This window comes from Mustela putorius, unplaced genomic scaffold (genome assembly GCF_011764305.1).
Source record: "Mustela putorius furo isolate JIRA1106 unplaced genomic scaffold, ASM1176430v1.1 tig00001012_pilon_pilon_pilon, whole genome shotgun sequence".
NCBI classification, from domain to species: Eukaryota; Metazoa; Chordata; class Mammalia; order Carnivora; family Mustelidae; genus Mustela; species Mustela putorius.
The window spans coordinates 3,044,599-3,071,842 of NW_025421531.1; the positions used below are offsets into that span (position 1 = coordinate 3,044,599).

At 54.7% G+C, this 27,244-nt stretch overlaps 1 long non-coding RNA gene across 3 annotated transcripts; it reads right to left on the reverse strand.

The window, feature by feature from the left end:
- Positions 1 to 4,095: 4,095 nt before the first annotated feature.
- LOC106003981 lies at positions 4,096 to 25,959 on the reverse strand. Of its 3 annotated transcripts, XR_006608630.1 has the most exons (3): positions 19,351 to 25,959; positions 18,085 to 18,202; positions 4,096 to 11,155 (listed from the first exon to the last, which is right to left on the reverse strand). It is a non-coding gene; the product is annotated as an uncharacterized LOC106003981 (long non-coding RNA). The 3 variants fall into 3 exon arrangements; XR_006608629.1 differs by having other exon boundaries at positions 4,096 to 18,202; XR_006608628.1 differs by having other exon boundaries at positions 4,096 to 18,244.
- Positions 25,960 to 27,244: the final 1,285 nt, after the last annotated feature.

Consider the following 27,244-nt stretch of genomic DNA (forward strand, 5'->3'; position numbering starts at 1 on the left):
ATTTTAAGCGTTTGCATATTACTCTTCAAGACCAGAATTTAACATAGTACTGACTTCCTGAAACGATGCAAAATTGAGTGCCCATGCACACACTTTTGTTTGTTTTTTCCACCTAGGGTATATTGCTTTCATTATTTCCAGGTTCATCACCAAAGTTTGCACTAAACTGAAGCGGTCCCTCTTTCTACGGCGGAGCTCTGCTGCCCTCCAGTGGAGGCTCCGGGCGTAGGACAGTCCCCAAGTCCTTCCAACGAGGTCATGATTCAGAGGTTCCCGTCCTTGCTGTCATTCCTAGAAGACATTTTAAGTTTTGTTTTGGATCCAGCATTAACGAGGTCTATTCTGCTTTCCTTGTGCGAAACCAACATGTTAAAAGGGCTAATCCCTGCGCCTTATTGCTTAAATATGGGGAAGCAGAATACTGGGGGCTGTGGTCCTTAAACTTTTTCCTTCCCTCTCACATACCGGAAGGTAAACAAATCACCGGAAGTACATGTCCCAATGAGAGAGTTATCCACCCCGATTCCTGGCTTGCTACCCCAAGAAAACTTGTATATGGGGAGTAGCAGGAGAAACTGCTTATGTTTACATCATAAACATCGATCTCCCTTACACAGCGTTTGAAAACTGGAATAGTTTTCTGTGGCAGTGGCAGCAAGTCTTGAGCTGAACAATGGGAACCAAGCAAGAGCTCTGGCATGCTGGTGCTTAAGGCTGGCGGCTTCAGAAAGAATCTGGAGACCACCGTCATTCAGATGAACACTTAGTTACGCTGGCTGGGAAAATGCAGGTCATCAGATTACCCAGCACCAGCGGAAAATGCTCCCGGGAAAACACTCCTTCAATCTGTATTTGACATGGGGCTCAATTCCTTACTGTAGAATTTCTTGGATGAGACCTCATGGGACCACGCTTCTCCAATTGCAGTGTACAGGTTAAGTCTTGTTACAATGCATATTCTGGGGGCACCTGGGTGGCTCTGTTGATTAAGCCACTGCCTTTGGCTATGGGTCAAGCCCTGCATCTGGCTCTCTGCTCATCAGGGAGTCTGCCCCTCCCCAGCCCCCCACCCCCTGCCTGCCTCTCTGCCTACTTGTGATCTTTGTCAAATAAATAAAATCTTTTTTTAAAAAAGGGGCAGATTCTGGGGAACCGTGGGTGGCTCAGTTGGTTAAGCTGCCTCCTTTGGCTTGGGTCATGATCTCAGGGTCCTGGGATCGAGTCCCCACATCAGGCTCCTCGCTCAGCAGAGAGCCTGCTTCTCTCTCTGCCTCTTCCTGCCTCTCTGCCTGCTTGTGCTCTCAATCTTTCTGACAAATAAATAAAATCTTAAAAAGAAAACAAAACAAAAAACAGATTCTGATGCAGCAGGTATCAGCTGGGGCCCAAGGTTCAGCATTCCCAGGAGTTCTCTACCTTCTGCTGCTTGTGGTAAGCTAATGGCCTGCAGAGATTTCAGAGTCCTAATACCTGACCCCTGTGAATATCCCCTCCCTCTTTGGCAAAGGGTCTTTGCACCTGGGATCTTGGCTGGGGCCCTGAGTGTAATGAATGGCTCAGTTCCCTGGAAGGGAGGACACTGAGGAAGCTGAGTATGGCAGGAGGCAGCTGCGTGTCCGAGAGGCTGAAGGCTCTGCTGGGGGCCTGGAGGGTGCAGAGCCAGGACCACAAGCCACAGGCGCAGCTCTAGAAGCCAGAAAGGTAAGGAAGCAGATTCTGCTAGGACCTCTCATGGGAGCCTGGCCCCGCCTATGCCTGAGTTCAGCCTAGTGGGATGATGTCGCACTGTGGATGTCTGAGCTGAAAACAATGACGTGTGTTATTTTAAGAGTTACCGTGTGAATGTTTGGGTCCCGCCAGAATCCCCAGGTTCAAATCCTAACCCCCAAGGTGACAGTCCTAGGAGGTGGGGCTTTGGGAAGGGACTGGGGTCATGGGGGCATAGGCTTCATGAATAGGATCAGTGCCCTTGTAAAGAGGCCCAAAAAAGTTCCCTCAGCCCCTCTGCCCTGAGAAGGCAGGGTCTTTGAACCAGCCAACTGCACCCAGCCAGCACTGAATCTGTCAGCCCCTTGATCTTGGCCTTCCCAGCATCCCAAAGAGAAGTGTCGGTTATTTAGAAGCTGCGCGGGCTGTAGTATTTTCTCACTGTGGCCCAAGGAGACGAAGACCAACCCCAAGTTGCTGCATTTGTTACCAGAAACACACACCTGCGCTAGGGGTCCTCGCAGCACCATTTGAGTAGGAAAGCAAGACCACAGTGAGGGGGTTGTGGACAGTGGCTGCACCTGAGAGTCACCTGGGGAAACCAGAACAAAAATGTAGGTCCGATCCTGGAATGGTATAGCCAGAGCCCATATGGAGGGGAATCTAAGAATCACTAATTGAAAGGCTCCTGGTGAGTCTGTTTAGAAGTTATAGTGTGTGGGGTACGACTGACTAAGAATAAACCCAAATTGTAACTTCTCTTGTGTTCAAGGAAAGCCCTTAAGCTTGCCCCATGTATGGACAGCCTAGTCTTCGAGGTAGCCCCTGGCACCATATGCCAGCTCCTCCTCGCAGGCCAGGGCCAACACCTTACAGGAATTAACAGGGACACGACTTAACACATTCTGTCTTGCCTAAATTGGTCAGATTGGATTTGTATCAGTGGCACTCATTTCCACAGACGGGAAGTGTGTGCCAGTTTACAAAGTACGTGAAGCTTCTGCCCAGTCCTCCCTCTCCACCTACACACCCACAGCTAAAGAGATGATAAAACAAACAAACAAAAGAAGAGGTGGTTATGGGGACTCATGTCTGACCTGGCACTTTCTAAGTGGAGAGCATGGCCCCAAACACTAGGTTCAAGATGTCTCCAGAAGAAACATTATGCTTACCGAATTGTTACGAATACCACCTTGAGATGGCAATTTTCAGTAAAGAGCTGAAGCATCTCGTTGAATAAAGCTAATGGATCCTCTGTGAGGCACCCTGGTCATGTGGGACATGTGTTTTGCTTCTCATGACCTAGCAGTGTGGCACCGTTGAAGGACTCCATCACCTTTACAGAAAAGAGGTCTCAAGTTATGGTTTTTGTGCTTGGATCCGAAACTTGATTGTCTAGCATTTCTAGAGAGCATTTGGGGACCAGAATCCATGTTGTCTATTCGTTCCACGTGGAATACTGAGGCTGGGGCTTGGGACACGGGAGAGGAACCGAACGCTGGCTGAATTGTGGCCATTGCGCCATACACAGGTCTTAGTGTATCTAGCTTAGCCAAAAAGGGAGTAAAACAATCTTGGGTCCTAACGATTCTCACCATCCCATCCTGGGGACGAGCACATAGATTCTTCACTCAACAGCCCTAAATAGCACGGCAGCTGCAGTGAGGGGGTGTGGCACGTTCCCCCGGGCAGGGTTCCCGGCAGAGGCTGCACCGCCCCCCATCCCCACCCCACCAGGCGCGGCAACCATCTGGGGGTGCAGACTTGGGAAACCTTCCCCCCGGCAGTAGAGTTGCCACCACTTCTCGTGAACCGCAGGCATGAAAGGCAGGTGCTGCAGGCAGCTCACAGGCGGCCCCATGGGTCTGGTGCAAAACCCTCGCTTGAGGGGTCACAGCCCTCTGACCTGCAGATTCCCCAGGTCTCACCCCCCATGAAGTCAAATCTGCCTAGTCTTTTGAATACCTTTCCAGAACAGGTTCACCCTGTCTTCAAGGGTTCACGGAGACTGCGCACCAGAAGTAGACCTCCCGCGTCTTTTGGTAAGTAAGGGGAGTCCTCAGTGCTCTCCTTTACCAGCCGTGGGACAAGGGTGTTCAGTTCCGCAAAATTTCTCAAAGGATCACGGGCCACCGAGGTGCCAGGGCTCGGGCCCGTTGGGAACCAGCCTTGGCTTCCCCTTCCGTGAGCAACATCCCTCGGCCCAGACTGGAACATCTCTGTTCTGGGATCTTTTCTCTCGTTTATGTTTCTTGGCTCACAGAATTCCATCCTTGTCCTAACGGGCTGCCTTCTCAAACGCTTAGGAAGTGGCGAAACCTACACGGACCCCACTTATCACGGAAGTATGGAGAGGGAATGACAGATAAAAAACAGAGACGTGATGACTCGACTAGAGGGAAATATTTATTCAGGCAGGAGCACCAGCAGACCCGTCACAGAAGGAGAATTCAACAGCAACCACGGACCGCACGGGCGGCACCTACCACCTTCCAGCACCATGCAACCCGGACAGCAGACACAGCACAGCCATTTCTCAAAATACATTCGGTTCTCTCTTACCTCTGCAGCAAGGGATCATAAATGCAGTTAAAGAAGTTAGGGGAAACGGCGCGCGGTCGTTCTTGCGCGCTCTCTGCCCGTCCATCCTCCAGGAAACCGCAGGCGGTGGCTCCCCAGAGCCGGCACGAGGCTTCGGGGCCGCTGCTTTTCCCCCTACATCATAACCGATTTCAAATGGTGCTAGACAAAAACAGACTCTGAACACCAGGAGAAATCGGTCAGCCTGTGTAAGAGATGGGTCCGTCGGTGCTCCCGGGGGTCCCGCACTTAACCGTGCAGGTGGCAAGTCTGATTCCAGCTGCAGTGCCACAGCAGCAGAACGTTCCGGGGCGTCTGGAGCAGGCGCAGTGCTGACGCTGATGGGACTGTCCTCCGGGTACACAGCCTCGCCCCTCCCCTGGTACAATCGAGCCCTCCCGACCCCCCCGCATGGAGCATGGCCCCACCTCTGTGCTCCAAAGCCCAAAGGGCAGGTGAGCCCCGGAGTCTGCTAGGAGCCGGCACCTGTCTGCCCCTGCTCGGATGCGGAGTTTTTTTAAGCACCACACCCGCCCCGCGCTGTCACCCCAGCCTAGCCCACATATGCGAGGGTGCCTCCTCCTCTGTAAGGTCTTCCTTCCTTGAGCTGGCTCAGGTGGCAGGCGGAGGGCGCCTGTCCCACCCGCGGAGGCTCCTTTGCAGGTGGCCCTTCGCTGCGCTGCAATTCTTACTCCTAAAACACTGATTTCAAATGGTGCTAGATACAAAGATGGAAAAATCTAAGCCACCATGTGAAACCAGCTTCCAGAAGAAGAGGATCTCATTGAAGAAAGGAGGAAGATGACATCGGAAGCCCCAGGCTCTGCCCGGAGGAGGGAGGGAGGTCTTCTTGTGGTTCCACTTCGGACGTGACGTCTCCATCCGTGAGAAAGGCCCAGCAAAGAGCTCCCCAGGGATGCTGCAGGAGGGCTGACAGCTCGGCGAGGCTTCACACACCCCGTGGCCATACACAACTCACGAAGTCTAGTTAATGCAGTTTAATTACACAACGGGTCCTAACAGAGTATTAGCTATAGGATAAAATCAAATCTCCCAGAGCTATTATTAAAATGCACTCATAGCTTCATTAGCACCGTCCTGCTGTATTAAATATTTCACAGTGCGCAAAGGGCTTTCCGATCCTATCTCACGTCATCAGGAAACAAGCCCCCTGTCTGCCCAGCATGCTCTAGCCAGTAGCAGAGGGGGGTTTCACTGGCCCTGGGCAGCCCTTCCATGCGCCCTCCTCAGAAAGAGCTCAGGCTCCTCCTTCCCGGCCTTACGTAAGGCTCAGAACATTGGCAATCTTACTTATTCTCAGCCCTGACACAAAAAAATGTGATGTTCTAAAGCTGTGTTAAGTAGATAATCCTCTAACAGGAGAACAGAGTTGTGTGTGTGTATGTGTGTGTGTGTGTGTGTGTGTTTTCTGAATTTGTCTGAAAAATAAGACTTGCATCGTCTTCAAATTAGATTTCTCATCTCCTAAATGGGCTGTTTCTGGTTGTTTGAAGCTGAGAAAATGTGTATTTTCCTGGGACAGCACAACCAAGGAAATAGAGAGTGGAATCTGTACCTTTCCGGCTACCAGCTCCGTGGTAGAGACAGGCCTGTATTTATTGTAGCTCCTGGAAATAACAGCATGCACTGCTCCAGGAAAGAGGAGGAAATAAAATTTGAACACTGAGGTGTGTGGTTTAACCGTGTCAGTCCCGGGAAGCATGTACTGTTCCCACGCTTGCTGGAGAAAATGCTCCTTATGCTTTAGTAACTCGCCCACGGCCATGTGACCAACACATGGTGCAGATCCCAGATCTAACCCCACAGTCTGTGTTACTGCCCCTGGGCCTACTGTGCCTGCTCCAGGCTGGTCCATAGTCTCATTCTGTTCTTGAACTCAACTGTGAGCAAGGTTGAGGCGGGGTTGGGGGGGGCAGTCCTAGGCAATGTTTATACACGGCCATGGATGTGACTGACAACATGTTTAACTTGGGGTGAGACAGGCCCCCTCGTTCTGCAGGGGTCCCGGTGCTGGGAGCTGGCCTCCTGTGTCCTCCCGCACGCACAGCATGGCTGTGGCAGGGGAAGGCGCTGGAGAGGAACTGCCCATGATGCCTGTGCTGGACTCCAGATTCTGACCCCAGCACTGGGCTCAGAGCCCAGGGCCTTTGCATGGCCTCAGCCACTGATAGGAAGCAGGGCAGCAGCTCTGATCAAGGACGCCTGCAGTCAACAGCTGGGCCTCAGAAAGCAGGTAACTTGCAGGGCTGTAAGGTCAGGAAGTTACTGATAAACGATAGTCATTTTCATGGGGTCCTATAACATGAGGGAGTTGGAGCTCTACATTTGGTCCTTCTCAACTTTTCTGCCTCTGACCCCAGGTGGACTCTTCCTTCTTAGCCACTTCCAACTGCCAATATCCACAGAACTTTTCCCAGCATGTTGTCACACAGGTGTTTTTCAGTCATCCAGACGGCCCCTGTCCTCCCCCAACAGGCCTCTGCATACATTGCTCCCTCTTTCTGGAACATTCTCTGTCTACCCTCCCAGAGCAACCACCCATCAACCCCCCCCCCTCCCCAGGTAACACAGGTCGCCTGAAGCTTTCCCAGGTGAGCCAAGCATTCTGTCACACCCTCTCACAGCACCTAGTTCTTGTCCTTCAGACACACAGATGTCACGTGGTCATCAGGGTGATTAATGACTGTCTCTCCTGCTACCCAGGGAGCATCAGGCCAGAGTTCGGGGCGGGAGGGCATGGCAGAGGACCAACTGTCCCTGAGGGAACTAAGGACCACGACCTTAGTTTGGGAGTTTGGGCTCCCAGTGCCCGAGTTCTATGATATTCAGTTCTCTGGAGAAAGACAGCCATCATTCAGAACACATCATCATAAACACTCTAACACAAGAAGAGGGAAAGAAAGTAATCTTAGTACCAAAACCCTCTGCTCCTCCAACCCCACTAGATACAAGAGTCTATGCAGGTCTCAGCCTTCCCAAAAGAACCAGGCTTCTCTCACGAAGTCTGCCAAGCAATGACTCACTCACCTGAAGCCAGCTGGTGTTTTCGTTGCTGAGCTGGGTATAGCGGGGTGGTTGGATGGGGGCTGGAAGGGGCTTGGGCTCCCTGGCACCCAGCTCCATGGCCACCTCGATCTGCAGGAAGGCAGCCCGTCGAAGCCCCAGCCTGCAGGGACTCGGCCTGGCCTAATGGCCCCATGCAAACTGGCTAGTGGGAAGGGTTTGGTGCGCTGTCCAGTAGGAAAACCGCCCAGCGGGGGGTGGGGGTGGGGGGGTGGGTATGTCAGTTTGGGGAGGTGCCACCATGCGGGAAGAGGGTTTGGGCAGCCCACTGAGGCCTCCATCCATTTCTGGGCAGACATTCTATGTGGAGGTTTTTCCACGCCCTCCTGCCTAGGACGCTCCTCTGCCTGGGCAGGGACCGAGGGTGGAGGAAAGGTCACCACACAGTGAATCAGAACACAGTGGCTTTAATTCCTACTCAGCCCAGACTCTGAGAGCAGGGGCCTGCACTTCCCCGGAATGGACCACAGTTCTGAAAAGCAGGAGGGCTCCCGAGGCCTGGTGTCAGTGCATTCAAATGCTCCAGGGCTGGGACAGGAACTAGGACAGAAGGAGCAGCGGCATGCGCGGCAGGAACAGGGACCCAGAGAGGCTGTGTTTTGTCTAAAAGCATGCAAATCAGATACATTAAAAAAAAAAAAAAATCAACAAAAACTCTGTGGAGGCCAAACAAAAACATCCAAGGGTTAAATGGACAGAACTCGTGGGCCATGGGTTCAAGGGCAGTCTGGAGATTTCAAAGAGAGCGTCTACTGCCTTCTAGAAATAATGCTGTGTCTTTTAAAGTCCTAAAAAATCCCATGCCAGGCCTGGCACCCACAAAGTAACATGGGAGAAAAATGGAGAGCAGAGGAGGAATCCGGGTTTATGAGATCCACAAGCAAACCCACGGAGCCAAGAGACACACGCCCCCAGGAAGCTGATGCTGCCGGCTGGTACTGTGCGACCAGGACATGTTCAAATCCAGAGCACTGGGAAGGCTCCCGCGAGGCAGCAGCTTCTCCCTCCCGCCCCAGGCTGGGTGCTGAGTCACGGCTACTTACGTGACTGACGCCAGCTCCAGCCAGCGCGGGGGGAGGGGCAGCGGAAGCCGGGCCCAGCTCGGCAGTCTTCCCGCCTCCCAGAATGCTGGTTCCGAGGCTCCTGGCAGTGAGGGAGAGTCATTTTGGTGAGAGAGGGACCTAGGGGGTTAGACCCTTTTGAAGATAGGGCCTGTTCTGCCCCCCAGGACGGTCCTAGCCCATTGTATGTGACAAGGGCCCAGCTTCCTGTCCCTCGGCCCCAGGCCAGACCCAGTGTCCTGGACATTTTGTCTTGAGCTGTCAGGGTGGGGCCTGGTGCCAACTAGCTGTGGTTAATGAATCAGAGGAAAGGGTGATAAAATGAAGGGTCTGTGTATGGAGGGCCGGGGAAGAGGAGAACAAGGAGCCTGCTGCTGAGCTGCCTGCTCAGCCCCCCAAAAGGACTGCTCAGCATCTGGGGATCAGTGCACTTTCCAGAGCCTGGATCCTGAAGTGGGAACGGCACACTCGAGACCCACGGAGCCCCTCCAATGTCTGTGGAGGTCACAGGGCAAGAGGTCACAGCCTTCTCTGCTCATGCGGACCCAGCCTCACCAACTCTGGTTTTCCCTGGGGCAGGTGTTCAAAGGCCTAAGTGCCCAGGTGGCTGCCTTCCGCAAAATTCGGTTCTCTGTCCCTTCCTGGACACCATCGATGAAGACCTGCACCTGGAAATCTCCCAGATTCAGTACAGGCCCGAGGTTGGAATGGCCAGCCGGCTGTAAGGATGGGATGCCTTGGGAAGCTGTGGGGTGTGGGGGGCAGCAGGTCCCCATGTTTCCGCAGAGAGTGGCTCAGCTCAGGCAGAGGACGATCGGCCCAGCCCTGAACTGCTTCCACACGAGGAAAAGCGAGCATGCCTACAGCCCGTTACACAGACACAACGCCCACCCCACGGTTCACAAGTCCAAACAACCCCCAGCTGAAGGCAGACCACTGCTCCTTCCCCCTCATCACTCCCAAGCAGTACTCCAAGCAGGGAAGACGGATGTGGCAGGGAAATTTCAGTCTCAGGTGAAATCTAACTGGGAAGGCTGGAGAGAGATGGGCTAGAGCCCAGCTTCTCCCTCCCCCAAGTGGAGCTGGGTCACCCACTCCTTCGACAGCCAAGAGTAACTAGCAGACGCGGCACCCCACCAGCTACCCCCACTCACAGGACCCTGTGGCTGCCTGCTGCCGGCAGCATGTCTCTGGGGCTCCAGGGCTCCCTAGCTCAGCCCCTGCTCCTCCTGGAGGGAGAGCAGGCCCCCTGCCACAGGCCCCAGGACCCACAGCCTCCCTGGAGCATGGGCCCTCAAAGGCATCAGGCCGCTGGGGACAGACCGACGAGCCGAGTGGTGGCTCTACCCGATACTGGGGTACATAGCTGGTGCAGCACCGGGGCCAGGCCACAACCTGTAACATGGTTCCACTTTCCTAGCTGGGGGCAGAAAGCCTGGGCACACAGAGGGTATGTCCAGAGTCCAAAGCCAACCGGGGGCACCTTTCCTGCTTTCCTCTCCTGCCGCCAGCTGGCGGGGGTCTGCACCTGCACCGCAGGCCAGCCTTGTTCTGTTCTGGGGCCTGGCCCGCCAGTCTCAGGACCTGGAACAGTCAGTGGTGAGAGGAGGCAGGCAGAGGGAGGGCGAAGGGGGAGGGAGGACCGGAATGGGCGGGGGTGGGGTGGGGGGGGGGAGAGTTTCACAGTCTAGCGCACTCCCATCAGATCAGAGAGAGGGGAACACATACAACTTCCCCTTTTGGGGAGCTTCTCTGCCCCTGCTTTTGTTTCGGTTCCTTCCCCTCTGGACTGGGGATGGCTCGGCTGGTGGGCTGGGCAGGGGCAGGCGCCCAGGTACCCGGCCAACTGGGCCCTCGCCCGGCTCCGTCCTGGGCCTGGCAGGCTCCCGCGGCCGTTACCCGGCATGCCCTTCTCCTTGTCAGGGAGGCCTCACCCTCTTGTTTTCAAAGTTTTATAACAGTATTGTTTGTTGTCCAGCAGATTAAATTCTTTTGGAGGCTGGAGGGCGGAGGCAGGGGCGTTGAGGGAGAAAGAGGAGGGAGAAGGGTGAGGGAGAGAAAATACAAACAACTTTCATTAGGGCCAAAAGATTAAATGAGTTCCTCTCTGGACACAGAGTTCACCTGTCTTGGAGAGAGGCCAAGTGGCCAGGAGCATGGGTTCCCTTCCCCTCTGTCCCTGTCCCTCTAGGTCATCCTCACCCAGCAGGGTGACACGTGGTCTCAGACCTTCAAGGTCGCTACTCAGGGTTCAAGCGGAGAAGAAGAAAGAGCTAACAGTGTTGGGGGTGGGGGAGTCATGCCTGAGCCGCCACCGCCCCCAAAGAGGAAGCATGATGGGGGGGCCGGGCTGGGCCCAGCTGAGGGGCCTTGATCGCATCTCCCCGGGGCTCCCGATGGCCTGCTCGAGGATGAGGTGGGAAGGAGGTTTGTGGGGATGGCTGCCCCATCTCAGAGACGGCTCCCCTCTGCAGCGAGCCTGCGGTCTGTTCACACGAGGAAGGAAAGTAATACAGTCAATGTTGTCAGAGCCTGGAAGAACGGTACCCCCAGGAGACAGGAACACAAGTGTGCGGACAGACACTCAGGTGTTCCTAAGGACTGTGTGAGAGCAGGAGACAGGACGGAGAGGGGACAGAAAGTCAACATAAAATAAGCATGATCTTACAGACAGGAGGGCCCAGGGAAATGTCCTCAACCCGTCAGGCCTTCAGATGCTAAATCTGCAGACAGGAATAACACAAAAGGATATACGATTATCCCCATGAAAATAACCCTCGTTCAGCCATTACCTGGTTTATTTCTGACTTCAGGGTTCCCAATAAACAGTAGCCCATGGGGGCACATGTGTGTGCCTCTGGCGTGGCAGGCAGCTTCACAGGTCCCAGAGCCGTGGACCTGCCCTGAGACCCTCTTCCTTCCACCTCCGACCCTCTTCCCAGCAAACTCTGTCTGGCCCTGCCTCCTGGCCTCGCCCCCACTCCTTCACCTCTCCAGGGCCTTCTCTGGAAGCTCCCTAGGGCTGGGGGAAGCAGCACGGGGCGGGGGGCGGCAGCGGTTCAAATACAGGTTTAGAGCAGCTCAGGGCTCTTCCCAGATAGCAATGGGGGACAACCTGGCTATCTCCTCTTTTTTTATTTACAAATAGTATTAGTCCTAGAGGGTCAGTTCCAGAAGTTCTGTCTGCATGAGGAAACAAAGGTACAACTGCAGGCCCAATGCTCCTGTGCCCCGACCCAGGTCAGGCTGGCCTCCGAGGCAGAAAGAAAAAACGGAGCCCTCTCTAGGTCCTGGCACCCAAAGCTCATGCTGTTCTAGGGAAAGTCTCAGAGCCCCACAGACTCGGGAGGGACTCGGGAGGGACCTTGTCAGGGACATCCAGTCTCTCTTCTCAGATAAAGAGGCTCTGTGTTTCTTTGGGAGGCCTCAGCAAAGGGCCACCACAGTTCTCCCTGAAGTCTGCTCTAGATCACCTCCCAGCTTTGGGTTCTGCCACCCTCCTTCCCACCCTCCGGGAGAACAGAAAGTTCTGGATGCCATACGACAAATCTTCACACAGTAGTTACCAGAAGCTTTGTCCGGCAAAACCACTGCCCTGTGGATTTCCCATGATACGGCCTCTCTGTGAGCAAGGCTGCATCTGAGGAATACAAACAGACAGACGTATGCACACTGCCCCTCTGTCCAGCCCCAATCCTTCGGATTCATGCCCAGGCAGAGCCTAAACCATCCTGTGTTAGTGCGCTCTAAATAAAGACAAACACTTCTCTGCCCCTTCATATAGGCTCTGGGTCTCTCTGAGCAAAGGCCACTCAGAGGGCCACACGGACAAGAAGACAACCAGTCTGAGCTGTGCCTTGGCCCCCCCTCATAGAGAGCGGGCTTACACGCAGGATCCGGGAACACGGACGTCTAGGCGTTCTCTGACTTTCCTTCCTCTCCATGGGTAAGGCCTACTTTTTCAACTCTGTCAGGAAGCAACAGCCAGAGCTGAAGCCAGTGGTTCCAGTATCTCACACTGTCCCTTAGCCAATACTTCCAGCGGGGGCTGATTAGCCAGCAGAGAGAACAGTCACACAACCCTCAGGCTCGGCAAAGCTCTGGGCCTCCCTTATCGGCCTGCTGGGAAAAATCTCCCAGATCCGACAAGAAAGCCTTATTTCTAAGTGAGCCACACCAGAAGTCTAGCTCAGGACTAGAGACAGGACTATATGCACGTGCACGAAATGCCCTACAAATGTGTCAGAATGGTTTGAGAAGCACTGCATAATCCCAGAAGCTTCCAAACGTAGGCAGTCTCACCAGAAACACATGGGGAATGGCTGGCTTCCTGGCCAAGGAGTGCACGCCAGGTTTCCCAAGAGCTCCAAGAAGCCAAAAGAATCTGAGAACAGGAGAAGCTGGACATTCTGAGGCTCCCTTCCCCATTTGGTGTAGAGGAAAGCGATCTTCTACCTACAGAGATCAAGTCAGCTGCCCAAGGCCATGCCCTGGCCCTGGCCCACTGGTCAGTAGAACAACAACTAAAACCCAAGGAAATGACATCTGGAGTCAGGGGACTTAGGTAGGGGACCCCAACTCAGCAGGTATAAGTGGATCTTGGCAAGGCTGTGGCTCAGCTGCAGCGACTGTGCCTCGCAGGCAGCATGAGGACCAAATGAACTAGCAAATGGGAAAAGAGCTACAGACCATCGCATGGCACGCACAAGACGTCAGGTCACCAATCACTTCAGCTCCTGCCTGAATCCTGGTCCAAAGCCCTGTTTGCCACACCACTCAGGGCGAGACAGGGTGGACTCACATCTCCGAGGCCCATGTAAGAGTCCAGCAAAGCGGCACGTGGACAGTGTCTTGAAGCAATGGTGCCAATTTTAAAACTCTGCATTCTGTTTGGTGGCTTGTGTGGCAGGTATCCGCAGCCCCAGCCCCAACCCCAACCCCACCCACACAGTCTCAGAGCAGGGCTGGCCACTGGAGACAAAGGCCACCACGGTCCCAGGCTGGCCTGTGAGGGCCCGTGACCCTGAGCTTGCCTGCACGTGCTTTATTTTTGCTACTTTTTGAAGAGTGACTCGGGACTAAAAAGTCAAAATGGAATGGGTGGCTTGGAGATATTTTTGTTTTTGTTTTTTTCTTTTCGCCTGTCTTTTTTCTTTTCCTTTTCCTTTTTTATTTTTTTTTTTTAAATAGAAGAGCTTCAACAACTACATGAGAATAGACGGCTACATATAAAGGAAATCTTCTGACAGCAAGGGGCCCAGACCCTGAAGAGGGAAAGTCTGGGACACCTGACCCGCAGTCCCACGTTCTCTCTAGGATTTAAAACCAGAAAGCCCAGAATTTCTTTCATAGAGCACAGCGGCATCTCCAGTTAGACCCTGTGACACAGAGAGCCCCCAGCAGCTCCCACATCACCTGTCTGCACACAAGCCCCTAGGTGGGAGCCAGAGTTCACGTCCTCTGTCACCTGGATGACCTTCCTCCATCAGTCACCCTCATGTAATCTCTGGCCGCTTTCTGCTTGCAGCCGGGGGTCCAGGGCAAACTGTCTCCATCCGCCTGGCCTCACGGATGGGGACAGCATCTCTTCAGAAGACAGGATTGTAGCTGTTCTCAGTCTTCTGCCTGAGAAATACCTCCAGAAACATCCAGGGAACCCCTGCATCAGAGCTGGCAAGGTGCTTTCTAAAAGGTTCTGGTTCAACTCCCTCAATTTATAAATAATGAAACTGAGTCCCAAATACATAAAGTGAGTAAGATTTTACCAAGGGAGCCAGGGCCAGAATGCGGGCCTGCTGAGTCTTCTACACCACACCACATAAGGCCCAGTTTCCCTGAGTCCCCACAACCACACCCCAAGACCCACACCTCATCCTTGGGCAATATCAGCTCCCCCACCCCTCAGCAGCAGGTGGCATCCTCTGAGGTCTAGGAGGGCCAGGCTTAGATCATGGGGCCCAAGAGGGAAGAATCACATGGCCAGACACACCACGAACCCCAAGTCTACCCTGTAAACCAGCCCTGAGCCCAGCAGCGGCACACACCAGAAACACCCTCCCCCATACTGGAAACACCTTCAGCCACCAACCTGCCTCAACCTCTCAAGACACCCAACTCATCCAAGCCTCCGGCACACGGGGACTTCTCCCTCTGTTGCCCCCTGCCCTTTCTCTATCATGAGGATGTGGGAACCCCAGACTCGGGCCGGAGAGGCTGGGCTGACTTCCGCCTCTCACAGGCACCTACTTCGCAGTGACTCGCTGAAGACTTAACCCGAGTGTTCCCCTATCTGTGTGGATGACAGAGGGGCACAGGGACAAGGCTGCAGCAGAGCCACCAGCTGGCACCTGGGGAGGGTGGCTGACAGAAAAACCTTCGTCTGCTGGTGACCAGAGGCTCGAGATCTACTGCTGTCTTGATCCCTGACTGCAAGTTCTTATAAGCCGTGGGGACCCTGGGTAATTTTCTAGCTGTTAGGACAAGAGAGGGGTTAGCCCCTCCATCACTGTGAACTCTGGGGGCTCCATCAGTCTGGCTTCCCCAGCCTCTTAAATTCCCTCCTTGGCCACCATCTGGATCACTGGACCCTTCTGATGCGTGTGGGTGTCCCCCTGTCCATCTATGCCTGCTCTGCAGATTTCCCAACTCCCTCTGTCATCATCGTGAATGGCCTCTCCCCACACCAGAGAGCACACCTCATGAGAGCAGGGGCTGAATGGGGGTCTGGAGAAGGGCTGCATCTGCCATGCTTGGCCCTGTCTGTTCGCGGGCGCCGACAGCCAGCTGCCTCTGCTCGGCCTCCCCCAAGAGGGAGGGAGCACAGCCGTCACCGCCCACTGCCACCTTCCCCGAGATACCCAGCCTTTCACTCTGCTCACCATCCGTTCTGCTGGCTGCCTTATCTTGGACAGTCTTATTAGCTCCCCCAAATGTCTGAAGTCATCCAAGAGGGTAAAGAGAAAATACAGGCTTTGGAATCAGAGGTGCCTGGGTTTAAGTCTTGGTGTTCCCACTGGCCAAGTGTGTGACCTTGGTGAAGTCACTTAATATGGACCGTTTCTTTAACAGAAAACGGGAAGTCACCCCTACTTCATGGGGTTGCTCTAAGAATGAAATCAGATAACCAATGGAGACCCTTAACGAAGGTGAGTTTCCCTTCCCTGGGACTCACTGGGATGCCTGTCTCACACCTCCACGCCTCATTACAGATCCTGACCTGGGCTCCATGCACACACAGGTCCCTTCCAGGCTGCAGAGGGCCACGCTGGTTGAACACGAGACATACCCTCACCCTCACCCCTGGATCCTGGCCTCGGTCCTGTGTTCAGATGGTGCACAACTGTTCCCTGAGTGCCTCTCTCCATCCCCAGGCCCCTGTTTCACCTGCTCAGGTGCCACACTACTGTATCATGCTCTGCACAGATCTTGGGGCCTGGAGGTGTTCTCTGGCTTTATCAGCTCACGAGCAGCTCCCGCGGAAGAAGCCAGCAAGGAACCAACCCCAGCCTCTGCTTTCTTCACAGACACTCCAAGGCCCAGAAAAGCAAAGCAAAATGAGGGCCTCCCACGGACAGCCGGCTAGTGGAAAAGGCAGTATCTCTTACATATCTTCCAGGGAGGCAACGTGCCCAAAACAGTGACCAGCGCAAGATACACATCCTCTCTAAAACGGGGGCTGCAGCCTCAGAGGCCCTCGTGCCAGGGGACAGAGCCAAGATATGCATTAGACAGTTCACAGCCCTGACCAGACCAGGATTCAGTGGGACAGAGCAGGTGCTGACCAATCAGGCCCCCTGGCAGGGCCCCTCCCCGACACCTCCTGGCCAAGCCACACCACCACAGCTCCAGCGCCACCCGCTCCGTTCACCTCTGTTGGACCCCAGACGGAAAGGCCCCACACCGCCTCCTGGCTTCTGGACCACAGGGACTTCAAGGGTTGAGAGCCAAGTGCCAGAGAGGCCTGGTCCCTCTCTCAGGGGATGCCAACTGTTCTGGCTTGGCTTGTGACATAATGCCCGTGTCATGTCAGTGGAAGCCAGACTGGTAAGCAGGGAGGAAAAGACTAAATGAGGATCGAAAATAGGAAAATCATCAGGGCGATGTGTCCCCCCCATCCCCCCCCGCCCTCCAATTCTGGGAACACCAGAGGCCCCAGAGACAACTGCGTCACAGGGAGCCAAACCAACTTTCCCTTTGCTTCCCATTCTGGTTATCTCAATCCCGCCAAGGGCAGGGCAGGGCTGTGCATGGGAGCGGGGGTGACCCCAAGCCAGGCCCAGGTCTGCATCGCACATACGGGAGCAGGGGTGCCCGAGCACGGCCCATGGCCCCAGCTGGCCCCGGCCCGGCAGTCAGCGCTGGCCGGACTCTAGCCGGCACGTCTTGAGGGAGTTGGCCGTCTCAACCTCATCTCCCCAGCTGCACCCAAGCTCATCTCTCCTTTTTATTCGTGCTCCATGCCCAACACCCCAACATGCCTCCCTACGTTACTGCTAGAGGGGCTAAGACTTGTCAGATTCCTTTAGGAGAGAGAACCCGGGCTCTCCCCAATTGCCCTGGATGCCTCACTTGATGAGGACCTCGGGCTGCTCACCGCCAGCTCAGACTCATCTCTAACGGAGAGAAGAGAAGACGACACACGGACAGGCAGAATTCGCCAGTCCCTCCCGGACAGCGGTGGGAGGCGGGTGGGGAGACATCCGTGAGGCAAGAGCAGAGGTGGAATCCCAGGGGTGCCTCCAGAAATTAGCCAAGCATATCCTAAAACTGCCCAGCACCATTCCTTTTATCTGGAGACCCCAGACAAACGTGCTGTTCCAACCTGACCCTGCTCACCCAGAACATTGCAGGAATGCCTTCCATAGGAGAGACGTCCTGCTCGGGAGAAGGGTGAGCACCCACAGTCCAAATCCTGAGCTGTCTCTAGAACATGACAGATGACCCCCGCTCCCGTCCTGGTTCTGCTGACCATTTTCATTTTTAATCACCATCGCTATTGCTGTGACCAGCATCAAGTGAGGCAGAGAAAAAAGATTTCTACATTAACTGCTTAAAGATGCTGTGCAATGCTTACTGGGCCCAGAATTTTTTTTTTTTTTAAGGTGAAGGGCCCAGAGGAAGAAAGTTGATTCACTCACTCAAACAAACAAACAAAAAGCCCCAAAACAACCCCACCCCCAAGTAGACCCTGAAGCCCACCACCAAGCCCACACTCTAAACTCCAGCGAGTCTAAAGGGATCTAGAGTAAAAGCGAGCACCCACTGGGGTACACAAGGAAGGGAAGGCCTGCAGGCCCCCGGCACCTAAAGGGCTCTAACCCACAAACTCACTCTGGATGTTGGGGGCCAAGGCAAGTTCTAGACCCGTCACCGAGGGAGGCCACACCGGTTGGCTAACTGACTGCCACACCCAGCAACGCATCCCAGCCATCTCCCACAGGATCGCCTGGGCCCGCCCTTCCCCCAGGCCCTTGCTGGTTACGAACCCCATTCACAGAAAAGCCAGGAGTGGGAGAATGGAAAGAAGAGGGCATTGTTTGGGAGATTCTGAATGGAGATGTTTGAGGATTCCCTACTGACTAAGGAAAATGGTCGCCATGAGAAGGAAGGGGGCTGCGGGTAGGCCAGACGCAGTAGCCCACACCTGACTGACCTGGGAGGCAGCAAAGCGGTTAAATCCCATTTTCTTGCACCCTCTGGTTTCCAGTAAGCAGCCTGGAGATGATTCACTGATAAGACCGGATCATGTCCCCGTCCGTCGGTCGTTGGCCCTTGGAATCACAGAACCACAGACACTGGTGGCTCCACAGTACCTACGAGAGGAGGCGGCAAATATCCAGCCGGTTCCGCCCTCTACCACCAAGGATGACATGCAAAGTCACCACCCAGTTCCTCCCAGGGACGGCTGACTAAAGGCAGATCTCCCTGAAACCCCCAACGGCGGGTGAGGGCGGCGAGCAGACACAGTTCCCGGATGCCCGGAGCCACGTCTGCTGTCACAGAGCCTAAAGAAAATCAAAGGAAGGAGGAGGAAGAGGTAGAGGAAGGCAGGGAAGACAAGAGGTCCAAAAGAATCATGAGAGGTCAAAGGCATCCTTGGGCAAAGCCAGGCAAAGAGGAAAAACCAAGAAGACATGTGGGAGGCTGGTGGATGACACGGGCCACTTTGTGCCGTCGGCCACATTTTCAGCCTCTAGCCTGTCCTCCTCTAAGCCCCCAAATCCATCGAGAACCATCAGCCCCGCCTGGCTCTCATCCCACATCAGACTTTCCGATCTAGCAGCATCTGGAAGAAGGAAAAGGAAAGAAAGCTTGGCATTCCGGAACCAGCCCCAGACACACAGCCCTTCCTGGAATGAAAGGCCCCTTGGAGATGATGGCTCACACTCTCGAGGTTCTGGTTCCCTGGGAGAAGGGCTCCTCTCCCGCAGGGGAGGGCAGACATGTCCGATAAGAATTGCTTAGCACAAAGCTATATATAGTCTAGGTTCCTAGCGGCCTAGAGATTTGGAGCTAGAACTTGGCAGAGAACCACGCTAGATGCTGGCAAAGACCATCCTCCCCCAGCCAGCCAGCTGAGAGCCTCTCCTCCCTGCTGGGGGCAGCGAGGGCAGGCAGGGCCCTTCCCGTCGGCCCATTAAGAACACGGCACTGAGGGACATGGGCTTTTGGCTCCATCTTAGGGAAAATCGACTTCTCCTGAATGTGAGGGCGATGTGCGGGGGCTAAACACTGAGATCTAGCTTCTCCGCTCTGCTCTCCAGCGGCACTAGAAAATCGATCTCGTCCTGTCTGACGGAGGACTGGGGGCAGGGGTCTGTGGGGAAAGGAAGAAGGAGGCCCAGCAGCTGGGCGGGTTCAGCAAACCGCGGGGGCTTCCGACATCAGAAGGAAGAAGACCACGCAGACGAATACTTACCTGCAGAGCCGGGCTGACAGGCCTCTCCTTTCTTTTGCTCCAAATACATGCAAACGGGCCATTCCATTGGGCCTCTGACGGCCGTCTTCTGCATACGGCTCCGTCCTCAGTTAGCGTGAGTCTCCAAGAGGCTGTCACCTACTCACATCGCTCAGCTTGCCTGAGTTCTCTGCGGGGAAGAAGTGAAAAGGAGACAGTAGGCTCGGCTCTCAGGGCCCACCAACCGAGGGATGTTTTGCATGGGCCCAGATCGGGGTCCCGTTTGGGGCTGATATGTGGCCCTGGGACCCTAGCCCTCAGCAGCTGATCACCCGTCAATGGCAGAAACGAGACAAGGTTGGGCCCCTTGTCCTGAAGAAAGGCCAGTCCCAGTGGGCACTGGGCCTCATCAAGGAGGGCCTACCGTCTCTTTTGGAAAACAAATCTGAGAGACAACAGAGCTCTCTGAAGTACAGAATCTGGGCTCTCATCATATGCACGGCTTCTGGACAAAGACACAAAGGATCTAACAACCACATACATACAGTTTTTTTTAGGTCAAGTTGCTCTCTATTCAGGCTCAAAAGACATGACACAAAGGGGCTGGGGCTGCCTTTGCACTCTGGGCAGGGACAGCTGGCTCCTGTCCTTTGCCCTGCGTACCTCTCCACAGTGACCTCAGCCAGGTCTCCCTGCTCCCTCTGGCTCCCAAGTCCCCAAAGCCACTCCCTGAAAAGATCCCAAATGAGTCATGCCCGCAGGTCCTTGGGGGAGAGGAGGAGGTGCTCAGTGACAAATGTCAGTGCTAAGCATCATCTAAGGAAAGCATGCGGCTGAAAAATGGCACAAGGGATGCATAGGCCAGGTGGCCCCAGACCGTGCCATCCCTCAATCCCCACCCACAAGTTGTTGGCTTCTCTGTCCCCAGCCATGGCCGAGGGAGACAGAACAGGAGAGAAGGGAAGCCAGATGCTGAGGGCAATGGCTTGCCTGCGATTCGGTGGCAATGGAGGTCCAGGTCTCTCTTGCTCCCGAGAAGGCACTGCTGGGCATGGTTGGACACGGTTGGGCGGGGCCGGGCGGGCGGGGCAAGGGGGGAATGTCACGTGCACTTGACGTGCGCTTGGCGCAATGCTGCAGATTCGAGAAAAGCCTGGAACCCTGAGCTGCCATGATGACGCACATACACAAGCACAAAGGTCAAGGGCTCGAGGCCCACTGTTTCTCCTAAGAAGGAACCGAGGAAGATGCAAGGGGAGGGGAGAAGTCTGATTTGGGAAATAAGGCAAGGGGAGGCTAAAGCAGATTGCCCAAGGGCTAGTCTTCAGCTCGAGGCTGGTGATGCGGACCTGGGATCTTCATGTGACACCAGCAGAGGACACTTAAGATGCCACATCTCCATGATGGGCACTTCCTCCTGGGGCCCCTGAAGGCCAGGGCTCACTAGGGATTGTGAGGCCCACCATACCCGAGATGGGACTCACCCTCTATCCAGGCCACAGAGAGAAATCCCAAAGGGTTTTCTGGCCCCGAGAAGATGCCTCTTGTTGCGGAAGAGTGAGAGGAGGTTGAAAAGTGGCTCTGTTTGCCAAGCACATAATAATAATAACACGAGCAGCTGCATTTTCTGTTTGGTTTCTAAAATTCAAGACTCCACAGAGCCCCATTGGGATACCCGGTGTCACCCCCAACCCGATGCCCAGAAGTGGTCTTCTCTGCCAATCCCTTCCTGAAAATGACCCCAGCCCCGGGGTCAGCTCCAAGCCCTGACAAGCTGTTCTTGCTGCTTTCATGTTGACAGAACGCCCTGGCTACTCGGCTGAGCACTCCATCTCCCAGCTCCCGACATACTGAGTCATCATCCAAAGAGGAAAAAAACAACAAAGCAGTCGTCACCAGGGTCCCCACTGCCGTCGGCTGACGACTCATGGGCTGTCGTCACTCTCTGTTCTGCAGCCCCAGAATTGGTGATGAGGGGTTCCAGGGTGCCCAGCTCCCCTCCCACGGGATGCAACGGCATCAGGAAGCAGGCAGCCACCGCTGCCATCAGAAAGAAGGGAAACTAACCTGGCATCACGAGGCTCCCCGGAAGGACCACTCGTTAACCCTCACTCTGCCACTGCCCACCCTGTCCTCACGGCTCCGCTCCCACAACGCTGCCCCGATGCAGACGTCAAAGGGGTCTTTACTACAGGTGGGAGAAGGCACCCCCTCATGGGTTTCAGGTGTGGACTGCCTGGTTACCTCCTCCTCTGCCTTCCAATACCCCTGAAGGCATTCAAGCTCCTTTTCCCCCATTCCTTCTCCAGCCACCTGCTATGGTCCCTTCTAAAGGCCCCGATAAGACAGCTGGGCAGGGGAAAGGGACGTGCATCACTTCCTGCAGGGATCCTATGTGCTTGGCAATATAATAGGCATTTCTGTGTAGTAGATTATGGTGGCTCCCTGTCACTGACTGACATCACAAAGCCCTAGAAGAACCATCCAGAAAGACGAGGCAGGGTCAAGATGCAAACCTAGGGCAGTCCAAGTGCAAGGGCTCTGCTTCCTGCCTTGTATGAGGTCCACTGATTCTGGGTCCTGGAGCTCCTTCTGCTCTGAAGGTGCTACAACCATCCCACCTCCACCTCCTCCGCTAGGAGGAAGGGGACCAGGATAACTGAAGGCTGTTAATCCACCAACTGCAGCTACCACAAAAAAAATAAAATAAAAAAAAATAAAGCCATCATCTTGCATGAACCTGACCACAAAGGAAGAGGAGAAAGTTAAGAGGGTAACAGGGAGGGTAGCACGGAATGACTAAAAGACCCAGAAGCTGGGCTCAGGAAGGTTGGCCACCCAAACCCCATACAGCATTAGGGATGTACAAAATTCCTTAAATAGACAAGTTCTGGGGATCTACCTCGTAAGAGGCATTTTGCAGACACAGAGAACTGATAGGTAAAATAATGCAAAGACTCTGGAGAGATCAGGAGTTCTAATCGTGAGCAGAGCACTTACCGGACATCAGACGCTCCCTCACAGCGCTGCGGGAAAAAGATACATGAAACAAGTTCTGAGAAATCGCCCAACATGGTACCTGACAAACGGAAGGCACCAAATAGGTAAGTGCTTTCCTTCTTTGTTTCCCGGCCTCTGGGAGCTCACCATCTAATAGGTGACCGTAGGACTTACACACAAAGAGCCAGACGATAACCAAAGAAGCATCTAAGAAGGATGAAGTGTATGAGAGCTTGGCCGGAGGGACCCAGGGGTGGTTCCGAGGATGGCTTCTCGTGAAGGGGATCCGCAAAGGTCCACAGAGGACGGCGGGCTGCCGCAGGTGGGTGCGGTAGAGCCAAAGAGTCATGGAAAATACCAGTGGTGCATACAGAGAGGTCGGAAAAGCAAGAAAAAGTGAGTTGCCTGGTTTTGCTGGAATACGTGGTCTACCTGGGGAAACGCAGAGACGTCAGACTGAACAGGAGAGCTAAGGCTGGTTACAGACAGCCTTCAGCATCGTGCTACAGAGGAGGAATTTTATTCTGGAAACGATGAGAAACCATTTTAAATTTCTAAGCAAGAAAAGACAAGATGGCCGCTGCACGCAGAAGGGCCTGGAGAGGAGAGGGACGGGCAGCAGGGAGCCTCACTGGAGGACTACAGCTGGAACCATGGCACTGGCAGGGGGCATGACAAGGAGCAGAGAAGAAAAACAATAAAAAGGGAGGGCCATCAAACAAATCTGCCTTGGACCGCCCCCCCCCCACTCCGTCCCCATAGAGAGACTGCCGGAGACAGAGCCTATTTGGGGAACACAAACCACAGGTCTGACACATCTCAGCAGCCATATCTCTGCCTTCACTCTCCCCCCTCCCCAAAACAGCTTTTCCTCTGGACTGCTTTAAGCCTCAAGCCGAGGAGGGCATGGGAAACCTAGGCCTTCCGTGTGCAACACCCACCGTTCGGCCAACCCCAGACCCCCGGAAGAAGAACCCCCACCCAAGGCTGTGACCGAAGGTGGGACTGGGCGGTCCTGCCCCTGGGGCCACCTTCACTGCGGCAGCCACCACTGTGCCCGCCTCTGCTGCGTTTTTGCCCCCCCTTCCCCTCCTCCGTCATAGCCCCCGCCCCCCGCCCACTCTGCGGAACTGGCACAGCAGGACCAGAAAAACCAACGCCACCATGTCAGAGACCAGCAGAAATGCCTCCAAAATGGCAGCCTTAGGATAAAAAGGAGTCCAAAAATATTATCAACCCACCCAAGGAAAGGCAAGCCAGTGACAAGGGGAATGAACTGTGAACTCCCTCCTGACTGGGCACTCCCCACCCTTCCTCACTCTTACAACTGTCACGTCTTTCCCATCAGAAACTTCCTCTAAAAACCCAGAGAGCGTAAGAGGGCAAGAAGGGCATCACCCCGTGCCCCCGGGAGGTTCTGGGGTCCATGGGTGACACAGGACATCCAGAAGGACATTCTACGTTCAACACTCCAAGAAGGGGGAGAGCACCCCATTCTGTCTTCAAACCTAGCTCCTACCACTGGCTGGACAAGAGGGAACCCTCTGAGGGAGCAAAGTCTTCCACTGCTCCCTACCAGACCCTCCCCAGCTCTGTGGGCCCTGGGGAGCCAGAGGCAGGGTTGCAAAGAAGGGCCGAGAAGGCACAGCCGTGCCTCCGTTATGTAATAAGAAGGGCGGTGCTGTCCTAGGCCGGCGACCCAGGGCGCACTGCGTTCCCCGATGCGCAGTCACGGGCGGGGGCCACTGCGCAAGGCGCAGGGCTCAGAAACCCCCTCCCCACAAACATGAGACCTCCCACAAGGACCCGACGGGGAGCCAGGACCCTGATTTTTCCAAGTCTCCCTCCCCCAGTCACAGGCGAACAGCCTGCTGCCCTAGTTTTGCTCTCACTCTCCTCACTCCCCAGAACGACAAACCTTTCTAACCTGGGACCTCCAAACCTCTCGAGGTCCAGCTGCCTTCCTGGAAATCCCACCAAATACGCAGTTTCTGAGCAACCCCCTGGGGTTGGTTCTCATCCTCACCTTTCCCGGCACCAGGGAGCAGCAGCTTCCAGAAGGCAGGTCCTTCCCACACTAGGCTCAGCTCTGGACAGCCCCGTCAATGCAAATCTCTGGTCCCCGGGGAGTAGCCCAGAGGCAGCAGGAAGCCCATGGTGGTGGCAGTGTCAGCAGCAGCAGCTCTGTCCTACCTTGCCCGTGCGTTTCCAGGGGAGCAAGAATTATTTTGCCGCAACAATGAGGTGTGGCAGACCGAAAAATCCCTTTTCCAACACCAAACTAAGGGACAGATACCTCCTTCCAGTTTGGTCGACTCTCTGCGCACCCATCTCTCCAACCGTTCCTCCTTCAAAAAAAAGTTTGGGGAACCCTGAGCTCCTCTTCCTTAGAGTGCATGAAATAAGAAAGGCAGAGCAAGAGGCTTCAACTGGTCAGTCAGAAGCAGGCACTGACACAGGAGCATACGCACACCCCTAAACAGATTTTAGAAAGCTGCTGGGTTTCTCCCCCCTCCCCTTTAAGCAAGTGAAATGCAAATTAAGATTTGATACCCTGCCCTCAACCAATCAAAAAAAGGTTTTCACCTGCCATTGGCCCGCCCACCAATCAGAAGAAATGTCTGGAGTGAGAGCCCTCCCCTGGCCAATGGAAGGCCAGCTCAGTCACTTAGTTAATGATGCAGCAGTACAAGGAAGGCCATCACATGTGAACTGGAAGGGTGCCAACATGGAGACACAGAGAGCACAAGGTAAACAACTTTCCAACGCCAAAAGGATGACATTTAATCTCTAAATGCTAGCTTCCCTTCTCAGCTCATCCTTAACCCCTCTCAGCTGGCCCTACAGATGCCGGGAGCCTCACTACCTGTCCCCCTGGAGCTCCTAACGAGATGCAACAGTGACTGCGTCACCATTCCCCACTTTTCCCAACTACGCAGTGACAAACCTACCAGCTTTACCCCACTGCTCCCAACCTACGCCCCATCCTGCCCACCTGCTCCCCACCAGCTCCAGGTGCCCAGAGCTGAACATTTTAATAAGGCAACCCCTGGAAAGCTGTGCCTTTCACCTTCCTCCCAGCACCTCTCCTCCCCACTCCCTACCTTCCACCTAAGAATCTCACGGACGGACAGACAGACGCTGACACCCAAACAACCTGGGAAACCAGTCTGTCTGTCCAATAGAAGGAAATGGGGGCAAAGGCTGGGAGGTCAGGTGGGACGCCAGGGACAGCTTGCTCCTCTCTCCTCTACCCCGTCAGGCTTGAGCAGCTGACACTAAGAGAAAAGAAATTAAAGTGGGGGAAAAAAAAAAAAACAACAACAAAAAGCCCTCTCTTGGAGAAAAAATAGCAAAAAGCGAGAAAGAAGGTGAGAAAGACAGAGCACCCACATACGCAGAGACATCGCCCCCGATCCCAGCAAATACGTACGTGGGGGAAGAAGGGGGTTACGCCATCAAGTCCTGAAGCCCGTCGGACCACCCATCGCCGCCTGCGCAGACCCAAATTTTGGTCTGGCCGTAGGGTGCCGCAGTCCCGAATGTTCCAGAAATCGGTCCCGTTAAACCTTCCACCATCGCCCCGCAACCTCTTGCTCCCACCCCTGTCCCCCCCACCACCCACCTCCCCCCCCCCCACCGGCGGGAACCGCCCGTGCCACCTTGCGTGTCATCTCCTTAGCCCGGGCTACCCAGAGGCCTCCAGCCCCCGACAGATTTCTGAACGCTTGGCAAGTGAGCTGGCAGAACCTGGTGCCCGGTGTTGCTATGACTTGTTTCTTGATTTCTCTCTCTCTCTCTGCTGCAGCACGGCTGTTGCTAGCAGACCTATCGACGGAGCGCTCTCTCTCTCCTCTCTCTCTCTGAGCTCTGTGACGCAGATCTAAATTCTCCAGTCTGCTCCTTGTGTTGCAAGAGCAGAACTGCAGCTTTTCCCCTGGAGAGCCGGAGGGCAGTGCCAAGGCTGGTCAAACAAGGCAAAAAAAAAAAAAAAAGAAAAGAAAAGAAAAGAAAAAAAAAGTTGGGCCTACACTCCACTTCCCTGGCCACACTTTGCAGCCCATTTTCTTACCCCATACACCTCACTGCTCTGGGGCAGAGAGGGCCTGGTCCCTGCAGGCTCCTGCCTTCCCCGAGGGCTTCCCAGCCACCAGACTAGCTTAACTCTTTGAGTGACAGCGCCTAGAACCGAGACAGGGCTGTCCCACGCTCAGTGTTGCCTCATCTTTTCTTGAACCGTGTGAGCTTCTCCCAGACAGGAGACCAACCCTGACACCACCGTCCTATTAACTCTTTCTGCCACGGACATGTCCAGAATGATGACCGTGGCTTGACTTGTGCTGTCTGCTGTTTTTTTGTTTTTTTTTTTTTGCCACACACCAGGACCATTTTCTCCCAGGAATTTCTTAAGGACCAAAAAAGTGTGATTAAAACATTGCCTGCTTACCCCACGAATGCTATCCTTTTCTCGGGGCAGGAGCTGGAGAAAACTAATTAAACAGCAGCCCGAAGAATCCTGAATAAAACCAGTCTGGATCTTGATTCTTTCCGGGCTCAGGATTTTAGGGCCTCGGTGGAAATGTCCGATCATTTCTCAAAAGGCACTTAGGCCACTCAGTCCCAGAGATTCAGGTTGCTGAGTCATTTGTTCCCAAGAAGATCCTCTGACAACATGGAAAGCAGCAAAACAGTGCAGCGGCCAAGGCGAGACCTGGAGTGGCCAAAGGCTGGGTTCTTCTCCCCGGGGTGGGCAGCCCGGTGAGAGGAGACAGACAAGCTCTCCCAACAGCCCCCGTGATGGTGGCACGAGGCCTGCCCACACCTGGAACCTCTCACAGGGACGGGGCTTTCCCAACAGCGCTGTGAAGGCCGGCTGGGGTTGTTTTTGGATACTGACAGGTCCCCGCGGCAGCTA